We start from the raw sequence: 16,577 nt of genomic DNA, 5'->3' as shown, positions 1-16,577 counted from the left end.
GGTGGGATTAGGAACATGGGAAGAGGTAGCCTGGGATTGGTTACCAGAAGAACAAGAAAATGTGGAGCTCCGGAAACTGGAGATGCAATTACAGAGCCAGGAAAGGGAAAAAGCAGAGGACAGGAAAGCAGAAAAGGAAAGAGCAGAACAGGAACGAGAACTCCAGGAAAGGTAAAAAACAGAGAAAAGGAAAGCAGAAAAGGAAAGAGCAGAACAGGAAAGAGAAATCCAGGAAAGGTTAAAAGCAGAGGAACGAGAACTCCAGGAAAGGTTAGAAGACAAAAAAGCAGAGGAAAGGAGACTGGAACGAGAACTCCAGGAAAGATTAAAAGCAGAGGAACGAGAACTCCAGGAAAGATTAAAAGCAGAGGAAAGGAAAGCAGAAGAGAGAAGAGAAGAGAAACAAGCAGAGGAAAGGAGAGTTGAAAGATAACTCCAGGAAAGGTTAGAGGAGAAAAAAAACAGAGGAGAGAAAAGCCGAAAGGGAGTTAAGGGATCGTGAAATGGCGCTTCAGCAGGAAATTAGACTCAAGGAGCTGGATGTAATGATAGAATGGGGAGAGGTACCATCCATGCCGACTGGTTGGACACCTAGTCAAAACACCTGGAATGTTGGCAGACATGTGAGGCTGGTTCCACCCTTCAATGAAAAGGAGGTAGCCAAGTTTTTTCCACACTTTGAGAAAGTGGCTCGACTGTTAAACTGGCCTGAGGAGTACTGGTCCATACTAATGCAAAGTGTTCTGGTGGGTAAAGCTCAAGAGATTTATTCAGCTTTACCGATTGACCAATGTGCAGATTACGAGGTATTGAACAAACACATTCTCAAAGCCTATGAATTGGTCCCGGAAGCTTCCCGGCAAAAATTCCGGAATGCCAAGAGGAGGGAGAGTGAGACCCATGTGGAGTTTGCCAGATTGAAAGAAACCATGTTTGATAGTTGGTGTGATTCAAAAGGAGTGGGGAAAGACTTCGAACTATTGTGACAATTGATCCTGGTGGAGGAATTCCAACAGTGTGTCCACGAGGACATTAAAGTACATCTGGAGGAAAGGAAAGTACCAAAGCTGTATGAGGCAGCAACCATGGCAGATGACTATGCCTTAACACACAGGATGGGGTTCCACAAACCGAACTTCTCGCTTAGACCCAGCCAGGGGAGCTATGGTACATCAGGGGCGGAGAATGAAAATCCATGGGGGTGGCCTCGAGATGAAAATGAGGACCACTCGGACACCACGACTTCTAGAAATCAGAAGACTGCGGTTCCAAGACAGACCTATCGTCCGGGGGGCTCGAGGCAGACCGCCGCCCCCATGCCTTGGCAGACCACGAGGTTCTCCTCCGGGCCTACTTGCACTTTTTGCCATAAACCTGGACACTGGATGTCCAACTGTTATGCTCTGGGAAAGGAAAATCAGGAGCGGAGTTCGACTAGTACGACTCCAAATGCAATGGCCATTGTGAGAAATCGCCCTCAAAAGGGTTACCAACCATTTATTTCAGAGTGGTTTGTGTCACTGGAGGGAGCTTCAACTAACCGGAGACCTGTTCGGGTATTGAGGGACACAGGAGCACATAAATCTTTAATGCTTGAAGGCATCTTGCCATTGTCCGAGGAGACGGCAACTGGTGATAGTGTTCGTTTACAGGGGATTGGTGGCTGTGTTAGTGCTCCACTTCATGTCATCCATTTGGAGTCCAATTTGGTGTCAGTACCGGTCACCATCGGTTTACAAACCACTCTTCCTGTAGAAGGAGTATCTTTTATTATCGGGAATGATTTGGCCGGTGGTCAAGTTTCTGGTAACCCGATGTTTGCTGAAAAGCCTAGTAGGAAGCGCCCTGAAGAGAAGAGGAAATACCCTGAAACTAAGTGTCGGCACATGCACGTATGGAGGCAATATTGGCAAGCTCTTTGTAGGGGGACTGAACTTCAAAACAAAGGAAGAGGTTCTGGAGTCTGCCTTCAGCAAATATGGACCGCTTTTGGAAGTGCTGCTGATAAAAGACAGGGAGACACAAAAGTCAAGAGGGTTTGGCTTTGTCACGTTTGAAAACTCAAAGGATGCCAGAGAGGCAGAAAAGGATCTGAATAGCAAGGAGTTGGATGGTCGGACCATCACAGTAGGGAAGGCATTTCCTAGGGGTCGAGGGGGCTACAGAGGAGGACCACGGAGTAGTAGTGGTGGTGGCCGCAATCGATATTATTATGGAGGCTTCCAGAGTTATGGCAGCTCCCGAAGGAAGGATTATCAGAGCAGTGGCCGAGAAGGAGACCGCCATTCATGTGACTATGGTGACAAATGGTCCAACCGTGATTGTTAGGAAAGTTAGAAAGAGTGGAAGCACTGAATGCTGAAGAGCAGCCGAGCCAAGATTCCTACATGGATTAACCGTGAGCGCCACGTTCCTAAAGGCGTCCATGTAGTGAATATGTCCAGGCCTCACCACCAAACCACCCAACCACCATGGAACCTGGCCCTCAGCTCGGCCTCCCAGAAAAAGTGCTATCGATTTGCGTGACTTGGGATTTTTGGATCAACCCCTTAACCTTCATTCAAAAGAAACTAAAAGTAAAAATCAGAGGTTGATGAGATGGAGTTTGGCTTTGCAGGGGTAACTTGGAAATTGAACATGTAAAGGGCAGGAACAATGTCGTTGCTGATGCTTTGTCCAGAGTGAATTAACTTTGGAAATCTCTGTAAGTTGTTCGAAGTTTTGTTGCTATATATTTGGGGAAACATTGATTACTTGTGTTGGTTTCAAGAATTTGCCGACAAAGAAAGTTTTCACTGTGTTCAAACTTTCTTTCTTGAGGGGGGGAAGTGTTACGGATTCGGCCCTAATTATTGTTGGTATTATTATTATTGTTGGTTCTCAGTAAGGGTTATTGTGGTTAAAAGGTTTAAAAGTGCTCATGACAAAAATGATGCCGGAAATCGGATAGGGCACCGGAAGAGGTGGAGCAAGGAAGAAGGGCGCGTGAGGCAGAGGTGAAATGAGGCATTTGGTAACAGCTCCACACCCAGCATGGTCGAGCGTCCATGGAGAGGGAACTTTGAGTCTTGGAAAGGAATCTCGTGTGATCGTTGATACTGCTGGTTTCCGGGAAAAGCCTACGAAGCCACGTACAGGTGGGAGATTCCGGAGAATCTTCGCCTAGCGGCTGCGGCCCGAGGAAGAACCGACCACCATTTAGGGAACCTCGCGCATCGTTCGCGGACCCTTGGTTAGTCGCGTCCGCTGGTCCCGCCCTCCGGTGGTTTGCCGAGGATGTGTGTGCGCGACAGCGGCCTTTGAAGAATACGGTGCGGTTCGCGGCTGCACAGTGTATGTGCACGTTTGGGATAGCGTCTTTGGGATTCCACTTTCCACCGCCAATTGGAGTTGGCTGGGACCACGTGACGGTCCCCGCCTTACCTACATCTCCTTACCTGCCTCATCGCCATCGCCTCTTCGCCGGGAGCACCATTGTGTTCCAGAGACATTGAGAAGGGCTCGGTTTAAGTCCCTGGGGGTGCCGTGAGTTTGAGCTAGGTAACCATTTTATGATTTGATTGTAGGGCTGATTGCCCCCATTGTTGTATGGTTCTTTTTATGTGCTTTTAATATAATATTTGTTCATTGCCAACCAAGGGTGTGGTTTCCTTATTGATTTGGATTGTTTCCTTTGGTGGTTTCCTGGATGGTTGCATTAGTGTTTGATTGTGACACGGAATAACATATATATCTTTCTGCCGGGGTTCCTCTCGGGGTTCGGAGGTTACCGAGACCAGGGGATTACAGAGGACCCCGTAACAATATATATATATATACACAAAGAATTAAGTTAAGCACCCCTACACAACGAATTAAGGTAAGCACCCCCTAATATATATTCTTTGTGTATATGTATACATTGGCATATATTCTAAGGTATGTGAGATCAAATAATGATTGGTATGACATTAGTTATTGACGTTATTGACGTTATTGACGTCACGTACACGTTATTGACATTACACGTTATTGACGTTATTGACGTTATTGACGTTATTGACGCAAAGATCGCTAGAGGTCTTCTCAGAACAATGACTGTACGTTAGAAAACATAAACGTCATCCACACTGTCCGTGATGGACCGATAGCTCCATACTTAAATTGAGGTGAAAATATGCCTAAAATTCCCAAAAATTTTCACCTTAAATTATGCAGAATAAAATATTGAAAACGGCATGATTGTTATGTTTTTATGTGACCATAATATCACTTCTCCAGAAAATATAGCAATATCATGGGTATATTACACTGTTTTGACGACAACAAACTTGTAATGTGCGAGGTTGTAAAAAAACGGGGGGGGGGTGCTTAACTTAATTCTTTGTGTATATATATATATATATATATATATATATATATATATATATATATATATATATATATATATGTATATATATATATATATATATATGTATATATTGTAACGGTTCTGAGAAGTGTAACGGGTTTTTTTTTGAAGTGTAACAATTTTGGAGGAAGTGTAACGAATGTGAAAACGTTACAATGTGAACGTTACAAAAATATGTGTAACACCCTGTTAATGTAAATAATGGTCGCAGCCGTCCTCCTAGTTAATTCCATGAAACTTACACGCAGGTCACGATATATCTTTTTAAATAGTGTATTTCCTTATTCTATGTAGGCTAAATATGTGTTTCCCACTAGATTGACTTTGCATTGTATCAAACAAAATAAGCATAGGCCCTTGCAATTTCCCCAAACATCTCCGCTCTCCAAAGTCCCTTTCAAAAGGGTGGGAGTTGTGTTCAATCCCGCAAGCTGCCATTGCCCATGTGCTAATCTCGGAGAAGAAAGGCGTGTCTCCACCTCGTCATCGAGGGGAGGAGTGAGCCAGAGGGTCGCATGGCCAATCAGCACCGCGGTGAGCGAACCGGTAGGCGTGCCCTCGCAGCCGGCGGCTTGATTCCGCCCGAGGTGATAAAAGCGACTGTAAGGGACTGCTTTACGAGATGACTTGGGAGATGACCTGGGAGATGAGCGAAGAGGCGGCACCAAGAGGAGCGGTGAGATGCGAAACGCTCCAAGCCAAAGAGGAGAGGTACTCGGCAAGGAAACCAGCTTTGGAGAGACGCACTGAAAGGAGGGAGACGGCTCCACCACAAGAAGAGGAGCAGGTGTGCCGAACCAGCGCGTGACGTCTACAGCAGCGGATACGCGACGGAGGGTTTTCCCGCCAAAAACCGCGAGGAATTGAGAGCTGCTGCCTCCGACCTTGCCTCCCTCTCAAGCAATCCACCTCAAGCCCTACCTGCCTGCAATATCCCCTGTGTAAGTGTGAACGTCCTGTCCTACTCGTTGTCTTGAGATTAAGTAAATTGAATAGAATAAGCTAACGATGCACTGTGTGACTGCTTTTTCCATCCATTGCTTGTAAATAATTTTGGTCGCTCTTCTTTTTGCTTGTGTGTGTATAATAAATCTGTTCTTCCTCCGTACTCTGTCTTTTTCTCTTTTCCTTCTCTTTCGGTCGCTTTAGAGGTTTCCCGATTGAATATCTGTGGGGCGATCTGGTCAACGTCGGGTGGAATCGGGTTCTAATCGGGGAGTAACTGTTCGGACGTGGTAATACACCACCGCTCGGTCAATATAACATCTAAAACCGCGTCTGTAACAATATATATATATATATATGTATTGTTACGGGGTCCCCCCCCACCTTTACCCCTGGTCTCGGTGGACCTCCGAACCCCGAGAGGGTCCCCGGCAGAAAGATGTTTTTATCCCTCACTGGAACCAGCAAATGAAACAGTCGAATCAAATGATGCAACCACACCCGGTTATAAACAAACCATAGTATTGTTGCGGATATGGGATTTGCATCCATCCATATCCGCTTGTAAATATTCCCCTATTTCCTCAATACTTCCCAACTATCCCCAATCCCCCATTCCCTAGTCCCATTTTCTGTAAACAACACTCTGTAGACCCGACCTCCCCCTATTTCCCCCATTAAATGTCGTGCCCAGGTTCACCGCATCTCATGTAAGACCACTATAGGACATCTTGCTAGTTATTCTTAGTCTATGTCAGTTAAGGACTCGTTTCCATTAATTCTGACCCTTCGTTGCACCAGAATGTGACTGTATGGCACCGTTAGGAAGTTTAGGACCTCCCAATACCTCCCCGCAGCTCTTCCTCACGGTTCAGCAACAACAACAACAACAACAGCAATGGCGGCGGCGTGCACAGGGAGTGCGCGTCCTCACTCCGGCTTGGTTGGTAGGGGGTGTTGGGAGGGCATGAGGCCTTCCCAGCGAGCCGCCATCGAACATGTGCTCGACGGGGTTATCAAATAGGGGCTCCCTGTCAGCTCCTCGTCAAGGGCGGAGCCCGGTAACCCCCGCACCCAATGGAAGCGGCGGACCAGTCCCATCTGGGGTGGAGCCAACCAGCCGAGGGCGTGTCACTCCCCGCTGAGCATGCGCAGGAAGAGGGAGGTGACGTCAGATGCGCGCTGAGCTTGGAGCAAGCAAGACGTACCCTCCGAGCGCTGTGAGGCCTCCCTGCATCTCTTGGACCGTGCTTGATCCTGTCCCCGAGCCAAGGTGCACCTTGTGCTATCGAACTACCTGTCCTTCCCTGCCATCAATCCCTGTGTAAGTCAGCCTTGTTCCGTTTGTCTGTGGTCTGTCTGGGATAAGATAAGACTGTAATTAAGTGCCTATCTCTTCTGTGCCTTTACCTCACTACCTTGTAATCTACCCCTTTTCTACACCACTGTAATTATATCCACCTCCGGAGGTCTTGAGAACTGTACCCCTTGCGTCGTTTCATCTATCCCAGTCGTTGTGTCCTTTCCATCATTGATTTAGCATAGCGCGATTTGGTCAACGTCTGGGTGGAATCGGGGTCTAGTCGGGGAATAACTGTTAGGTCGCGGTAATACACCACCACTCGGTCAAAATAACATCTAAACCGCGGCCGTAACAGTATATTATAAATCCCGCACAAAGAGCCATACAGCAATGGGGGCAATCCCCCTACTTTCAAATCTTATGATACTATCCTCGTCAAGCCCCTTAACCCCACTCACGGCACCTCCCCCAATGTCTCTGCTCTCCTCCAAGGCGAAGTCCCAATGTCTCTGTGCGCTCCCGCGATCGGGGAGTCGAGGCCCGGTGGTCAATTGAGGCGCAGACGAGCGAGACGACCCCGAGGTCACGTGCTCAGCCCCCAGCAACACAGTGGTGGCGAGGAACCTCACAAAGATGCGCTCCGACGTACACGTTGCGGTTAACCCGCGAGCCTCCGCATAATTCTCACGTGTCCCTTTCTGGCACAGCCGTTCCCGGCAATCCACCAGGGAATGATGTCCAGCCGACACGACGAAAGCCGGTTCGCGGCCGGGTGCTCGCGTGGCCAAGATGATGGACGGCTTTCGCTCCAACCCGGATTCTCAAGGCCTGGATCCTCCGGAACCTCAAGGAGAATACCCGACGACACCGGCTCCACGAACTCCGGCGATATTTCTTATCGACCGAACTTCCCTTCAAGGACGCAAAGTTCCTTCGCCCAGTACGTCGAACGCTCGGCCCGGAGCTTCAAACACCACCTCCCTTTTCGATCTCCTCCCACCTCCTTTTCTTCGCTCCACCTCTTCCGGTCTCGATCCGGATTTCCGGCCACATTTTACCAAGAGCTCTTTTAAATCTTTTACTCACAACAACCCTTTCCCTTAAATCACAATAAGCATAATCTATCTATAATTCCATTAATCTCTGTGTGTATGTGTGTTTGTATGTGTGTATGTGTGTATGTTTGTCTGTGACCGCTGTTTCTCGACAACTACCGGTCCGATATACTTGAAACTTGCCAGGTATATTGCTGGGGACCCGAGGATGTGCCTTTTCAAGGTTTGAAATTAATCGGACAAGTAGTTACCGAGCTATGGCGATTTCTTTACCAAACACCGCAAGCCGTTCGCTTTGGACCAAACCATTTCATGTAAATAGAGGGGGGGGTTCTGTGGTCGTTGCGAATGGACCAAACCATTCATGTAAATAGAGGGGGGGGTTCTGTGGTCGTTACTGCCACGTGGTTTCAAAGTTTTTTTTGTTGTTGTTGTTTGCACGCATGTTTTTTTGCACCCACGTACGGGCACGCCCTAGGATGTTTACACACACACACCCCTACACAAATTTTTTTTTTTTTTTTTTTTTGGCAAGGAACGGGCACCCACGTACGGGCACGTCCTAGCTTATATATAGTACGGGCATGCCCTAGTATCTAGAATACTTCGAACCAGCAACCATACTCATAACCACAATCATTAAGGCCGAGTCCGTAACAGTATATATACACATACACACACACACACACACACACACATATATATATATATATATATATATATATATATATATATATATATATATATATATATATATATATATATATATATATATATATACATACATATGTACAATGTATATATACACATACACATAAATAAATAAATATATATATATATATATACAATGTATATATACACATACACATAAATAAATAAATAAATATATATATGTATATATATATATATATATATATATATATATATATATACACATACACATACATATATATACGTATACAAATACACATACACACACATAAGTTCAAAACACACCTGGTCACAAGTGTGCCGCACTGACCGGGTCCTCAGTCGACGTCCTCAGCATCATCCCGTTTCGGCCCTTCAACCTCGATACGGTCAGCTAATGTGGGCCAGCAGGGGCACATACACATCGACATGCAGCAACTACACCTGGATGCGTACATACCCCCACCCCCAGCCAGTGCGAACGCAGACTACAACAACAACACCTCCGCATCCAAAATCCACAGCACCAAACAAACATGCAGGAACACTCAAACACCCACCTTTATACCTTTCACCGCTCACCAACAAAACACACCAGATCATTCATACACACACATACACACCCATACACACACACACACACAACACCAACCAACCAACCACCTACCCTTACAACATAGACCACTCAACATACAAAAACACACACTCATGCAAAAATTAATTCATGCGAAAACACACACCCTCACCCACTCACTCATATACACAAAATAAGAAATAATAATAGCAACAAAACAACAACAACAAAAAAACCACACACAACCAACCTACACCGTTCGTGCCTCCATAAACTTCCTCCATATCCAACATGAGCCTTTCAAGGCAACCTGGGCCACCTTGTCACACATCCTCCTTCTTTCGGTCGCACACACTCCCAGCCGAGCAAAAAATGCATAAAAGGAATTGCCAATATACCCTCTGCACCCCACCTCAAATGGCTGACACGAAACTCGCCAACCCTTCTCCCGGCACTCTGCCTCCAGCTCACTGTACTTTCCTCTCTTCCTCTCGTGCACCTCCTCCATGTTCTCTTCCCAAGGTACCGACAATTCCCCTAAGATGACCTGTCTTGTTGCACCTGACCAAATGACAATGTCAGGTCGCAACCTTGTCACACAGATCTCCTCTGGGAATACCAATTGTGGATTTAGGTCTGCCACCACCTGCCAATCACAAGCATCTGACACTGTCACAAGCATCACCTCAGATTCTGACAGCCCTCTTGCTTTCCACCTCCTCCTCTTTCCACCTCTTACCACTTGGCGCTCTTTGACAAACCACACCGCTCCCCCATCAGTCTTCTTCTCCACTCTTCTTTCTCTCGACCTCAGCACCTCTTGTTGCACCATCTGCACCACCACCGCCAGCACCTGATCATGTCGCCACCTATATTGTCCTGCTGCCAATGCTACTGAACATGCACTCAGTGCATGCTGCACCATTCCCACAACTCCACACAAATAACACCTCTCCTCCTGCAACAACCCCCACAATCTCAAGTTTACTGGTGAGGGAAGCACATGTTGTTGCCCGCAACAGGAAATTCAACAATATTGGCTCCATCCTCCAAATCTCTTGCCACTTCAAGATCCTCACCCGCACACCTTCCCACTTAGTCCAAGCACCTTGCTGTGCCTGACCGACTGCTTTCACAAATCTCCCCTCCTCTTCCTTTCTTCTCACCTCCCTCTCAACCATCTTCCTCCTCTCTTTCACACATGCCTTTCCCCATCGCTCATGCTTCATCCACCACAAGCCATGCTTCCCATGCTGAACCATCCCCATGACCTCCTCCTGTTGCAACCACTCCTCCATCTCGTCCACCTCTGCTCTTGCATTCCACTTCCGACTTCCCTTCTTCTCTGGGAGAGCATTCTTTACCACTGCATCACTTGAATCCCGCAACATCATGAACTCCCACACCCTCACCACCTTAAACTCCTCGGTTAATGATGTCAAGGGAAACTGAAGTTTTCCACCCTGACCATAAAAGGCAATGTTCGTCAAACAGCGTGGCACTCCCAGCCACCTCCTCACAAACCCGCTCACCACAACCTCCATCCTCTCCACATGCCCAATCGCAATATCATACATCATCAATGGCCACAATACTCGTGGCATCAACCCAAACTTCAAACACCATACCTTCAACTTACCTAGCAAACCACATCCATAAATCCTCTTCAAACCTCTCAAAAGCTCGTTTCTGACCTCCTCCACTCTTCCCACATCATTCAACTCCACTGTATACCATATTCCCAAACTCTTAACAGGGGCCTCCACCAATGATGGAACCACCTCCCCTCCCAGCTCAAACCTGTGCATGTTATCCACCACTCCTCGTCTCACTACCACACTCCTCGACTTTCTTGCTTTAAATCCCATTCTTGCCCACCGCATCAACCTTTCCAGTCGTCCCAGTACTTCTACTGCTGCATCAGCGGACTGTTGGACAACTGTCAGGTCATCCATGAAAGCAAACATTGCTGGCAACCTCTGACCAGGGGCCAGCTCCACTTCTTTCCCATGTCCACTCACCACACCTATCAACAACTCCATAACCAGCACAAACAAAATAGGGGAGATGGTACATCCCATCGGGATCCCCACTTCCAACTTCTGCCACTCTGTTACATCGGACTATATATACACAATGTATATATATACACAATGTATATATATACACAATGTATATATATATATATATTGTTACAGACACGACTTTGATGTTAAGGTGGGCCGAGCGGAATGGCCGTCGTGTCCGCACAAATTACCCGATTGTACCCGAACGTTGACGAAGCCGCGCCACGCTGGCTCAATAAGGAAAAAGAAGACACCCGGCTGGGTTAAAATGACAGACACCAATGTTTCGATTCTCAATTATATTCGTAAGGAAAGGTTAGATTACAGGGGCTAGAGGTATATCACAGTAAGACAGGCACTTAGACACACTCTTATATTAACCCCGGACAGACGACAGGTAAACGGGACAACGGCTGACTCACACGGGGATTGATGGCAAGGAAAGGCAGATAGCGATGGCTCAAGGTGCACTCTTGGCTCAAAGCAGGGTACAGTCCGGTCCAAAGATGCGGGGAGGTCACAGCGCTCGGAGGGGACGTTCTTTCTCAGGCGGGTCTTTCTCTCTCAGCAATCGCAGGCAACGTTCTTTCTCAGGCGGGGCGCATCTGACTCAGCGCTCGCAGGTACCTCTTTCTCCAGCTGGGGGCGCATCTCTCGTCACGTCCGCTAAGTCGCCACGTATATCCGGCGGGGAGTGACACGCCCTCGGCTCGTTAGCTCCGCCCCAGATGGAATCGGTCCGCCCTTCTGATTGGGTGCGGGGGGGTTACCAGGCTCCGCCCTTGACGAGGAGCTGACAGCCAGCCCCTCTGGTAACCCCGTGGTGCGCCGAGCCGGTGTGAGGACGCATCCTCCCCCGCGCCGCCGCGCCGCCCCCATCTCCTCTGTTGTTGTAGTTATAGTTGTGGAAGAAGATGGAAGGAGGTATGGAAGATGGAAGGAGGTATGGGAAAGGTCCTAAACTCACTACTGATGCCATATAATCACATTCTGGTGCAACGAAGAGTCATAATTAATGGAAACGAGGCCTTAACTGACATAGACTAAGAATAACTAGCAAGATGTCCGAAAGTTGTCTACGTGTGGTGCGGTGGACCTGGGCACGACATTTAATGGGGGAATAAGGGGAAGGTCGGCTCTACTGATTGTTGTTTACAGACAATGGGACTAGGGAATGGGGGATTGGGGATAGTTGGGGAGTATTGGGGAAAATAGGGGAATATTTACAAGCGGATATGGAGGCCAAATTCCATATTCGCAACATTGCACCCTTCTCTACCCTCGGGGCGTCCCGACCCGATAAATTTTTACCTACTTTAGTGTGGCACGCAATGTAGTTCCCTCTACTATTAACTCTACCCTGAGTGCGACAGTTTTACAGATATTCAGAAATGAGTAAATATGTCCCCCTGCGACGTTGCACCCTTCTCCTCACAGAAACACACCCACAGGATAACCGAATCCGGAAAGAATTCTCAAACTACACATACAGCCGGTAGGGAGCATTATTTACAAGACTACGCTGCTATTTACACTACGATCCAGGACCTGTTTTTGGAGGAACACATGCAGATGTTATGCATAGAGAGAGCGCGCTTGCCAACATCGATACACCAACCCACGAGTGCTCTGTGGCCGACGGCCTTTAATAACGTGCAGAGCACCCTTCCCGAGCATCAAAAGCACCACCCCACCACCAATCGGTGCAGTCACCATTGTTCATTGGAATAAAAATAAATTCGACAACCCCTAACCCTGCAGGTGTCTCTTGCTCTTCTTGTGGTGCACTTGGTGTTAACTAAAAGTGGTTCACCTGTATGGCATAGGTGCCACGTTGACCCATAGGTCCATCCCCGGGTGGTGCTTGGCCGCAAACGAACTGCGGTCCATTGTGGGTGGCCACAAACATTGCGGTCCATATGGTGTATCGATCCCGGCAGCAAACAGCGAAAGTGCAGGCCCACAACCGCGCAGCCAGCACCTCTCTCTCCTCTCTCTCTACCCCAAAGCCAGATCCTCGGAGGTGGGAGACAAAAGAAGCAGACAAGTGAGTAAGGTGGTAAGGGCGCAAAAGTGCACGCAATGTAAGGTGATGCACACTGGGGGCACATGGGAACCAGGTGAGACAGGTACGTTCCTATCGTACGCCCCCCCCCCCCCCCCACCAGGTAACCTACATGGCCCCTCCCTTACCCCTTACTGTATCCACAAAACACAACACTACCCATAAACATCTACTTTACAAATCAACAAACATCCCTACTGTCTTCCCCGTTCCTCCCATAAACCAAATTCGTCTTCTCTCCCTCCTAACCAATCAAATTTGCCATTTTCAACTCTCATCAAAATTTGCCATCTCCAACTGCACATCAAAATTTGCCATTACCAATTCATCATCAGTCCCTCCTAGGGAGGGAGAGATGGAATCACCCCAATGTCTCATCCACGTCGTGATGCGTCTCACAAATCCACAGCAATCTCATTTCCTGCAACAAAACAAAGAAAACACAGGTGTGGAGTCATCATCATCACCACAGGTAAGTGGCTGCGTATGGTGCGACAGGTTCTTCAATCCTAACTATTTCCTAAATGACTTTAACAACTTTACACTACCCGGGGTCTTCCTCCGGCCAAACCATTGGCCCTCTTACACTATGGGTTCTAAAAACCAATTCCCATTGGCCAAACTGTGGTGCTCTTCAATTTGGGGTCTCACTCCCCCGATTCATCTCCCGGTGCCCTCGCACAATTTCTGGGCTGCGGCGTGTACCTCTCCCAGTGGGTCTACCCACCTGCACACCTCCACCACTGCAGTTGCCTCCGAGCTTACCTGCTCCTTTCCCTAACCTAACTACCTGGGGAAGGCCCTCTGGCACTCTCCCCACTCGGTGCCCTCTCTGGCACTGGGCTACCCGGGTCCGTCCTCCGGATCCTCGGGCCCCATCCACAACTCTACCGGCTCCCAGAGCCCACCTGCGGCCTCACCTGGCCGACATCCTCACAGTGGTGGAGTGCTCAACCAACTACACACACTAACAGGCTACACGCCCAGCCATTTCCACAACACTAATTAGTCTAGTAGGAAGACTAGGTCCCCCTGCACCCCCCGGAGATATACTTCTAATCAGTGTTTCTAGATTGGAAAAAATGTGTAGAAAATTACTAGCTATGGCCCCAAGCTGAAAAAATGTCCCACATACCATTTTTATGCAAATTACTGCTGCCATTATCAAAAAAACGATTTTTGACATATCTCAGCCAATATTGCAGATAATTGAAAAATGAAGGTGTCTAGACCCATGTTTTGAAGGGCATAGATCATGATAGAACTATTCATAACATGATTACATGTGTCTATGGTATACTAGTATGCATATTAATGCTGTAATTACAAAATAATCAGTTTTACAAATGATAAGGATACGTTAATACTGCAGATAACTTAACATGGTACATAAGGGGTCTAAACCCAGGTATTTTCAAGGTTAAATGTCAACAAGATGCTCCTGAGTCTTGCATAGGGGCGGGACATTGGCAGTAACATTGGTACCACTCAACTTTTCTTCCCACCATTGACTTTGTATTGCGAGAGATTTTCACTTGCTTATTTAAAGGTTTCTCACCCAGCCCACGTAAAATCTACCAACTCCTGCTGTTAACTCCCAAACATATTTTTTTATGTTATCCAATCACAGTGCAGAAATGACAGACTAGAGATCCAAATTAGTGCTGCTATAGCTGCCATTTTACATTTCCATCCATGTAACATGCGCGCTCGCGCGCTCGTATCAATTGGTAATGTCGCGCGCTCGTATCAATTGGTAACGTTGATGTTATTGAATACCTCAGTTGAAAGTTCAGTCTTCCATTCCATCTGTGTGTTGTTCTTGGTATTCATCCTCCAATCTAGCCAGGTAAGATGCTAACTATAATGTTACTCACACTCTTGACTTCAGTTTCTGCATGAAATCATAAACAGGCAGAATAACAGCTGAGCCAGCTAGCACCATGTTAGCTAACGTTAAAGCTAGCCTCATCTATGTACAGTATGTTCCTAATGTCGGTGTAACTTAAACTTTTGTTAATGCCAAACATGAGACATATCTGTTGACTTCTGTATATGAATTGAACCAGAAAGAGGCACGACAGCTGAGCTAGCTACAGTAACTTAGCACAATGTTTCATTGGCCTAGATAGCTAACGTTAGTGTGGAAGAATTTAGATGTTTTAGCTATTAGCACTTTTGATGCCACTAAACATGGTTTAGTCAGCTAAAAAGTACCCTAGTGTAGAACATGACTCAGAACCTCTGTTACCTCACTGAAAACTCAGAGCCTCCTTTCACAGGCACTTTTAACATCATTCGTGATTTCTTATTTGTCATTTAACAGTGATGGTAGACATCGACAGCAAGCATGCCCAAAAGAAAACGGAGTGTAGAACCTGCAGCCCAAAGCTCTCCTCCTACATGCATCCTTCATGTACCATCCATGTCTGATCATGGGGATTTCACGCCCCTCCGTAAAATTAAAGGATCTGCTTCAGAAAAACTGCAACTGCTTCAAAAGATCCGGGATAGACGTCTCAACCAACCGCATGACTCCCCATGTCGTATGCAATCAGTATGTGATCAGATCCCGGCAACTCTTCCTGATGACCTAGAAAGAGTAGGATATCACAGCAAGTGTTATAAGCACTTTGTCCGCCACTTTCATCGTCTGGGAGATGATACAGAACCAGGGCCATCAACCTCATCATGGCATCACTCTCCTCGTAAACCAGGAGGTTCTGCTGAACCCATCTTCCCGCCAGAGTGTATATTTTGTGAGAAAGTTGAGACCAAAGATGCTCATCGCAATACTGAGAGGCCTACAACCTTCCCATCCTTTAAAAACAAAGAAAATGCATGGGAGCAAATCGAAACACGGGCTGAGAAAATGGGTCTCTATCGACTCCATCGAAAGGTGAAAAACAAAGACCTCTTTGCATGTGAGGCCAAACACCATCCGTCATGTTTTAAAGCTTTCCGCACAGCATTCTACAACTATGAGCGTGCGATTCACAGAGCCGAAGCACCAAAGGAGCAGGCTTGCATGTCAGCCGCCCATGAAAAGGCATTCAACTCAGTACTGGAACACATTCAAACCCAGGTCATCCAGCAGAATAAAGTTCTACAGCTTTCTTCCTTGCGCTTGCTCTATGTCGAGGAACTGAAACTGAATGGATATGAGAACTCAAATTATCGGTCAGAGAAACTACTGAAACGCCTACAGAATGACCCAATCAAGGAGCATATCCACTTCACGAAGGTTGATCATGACAAATGTGATGTCATTTCTTTCTGGCTTGTGCACAGCTCAAACATAACAGTTTCCAATGCTCTCGCACGAGCATTCACACTCGGAAGCACAAACAAGAACCAAAATGTTGCCCTCCAACTTCGCCAGGGTATTCTACAGGCTTTCAGAGAGTGTAAAGACCAACCATGGCCACCAACAGCTGAAGACATGGAGCTCAATCCTGAAGACATCCTACCTCCAGACCTTGTCCGCTT

Source organism: Myxine glutinosa, chromosome 8 (assembly GCF_964187855.1).
Source record: "Myxine glutinosa chromosome 8, kmMyxGlut1.1, whole genome shotgun sequence".
Classification (NCBI taxonomy): domain Eukaryota; kingdom Metazoa; phylum Chordata; class Myxini; order Myxiniformes; family Myxinidae; genus Myxine; species Myxine glutinosa.
This window is presented reverse-complemented; position numbering follows the sequence as displayed.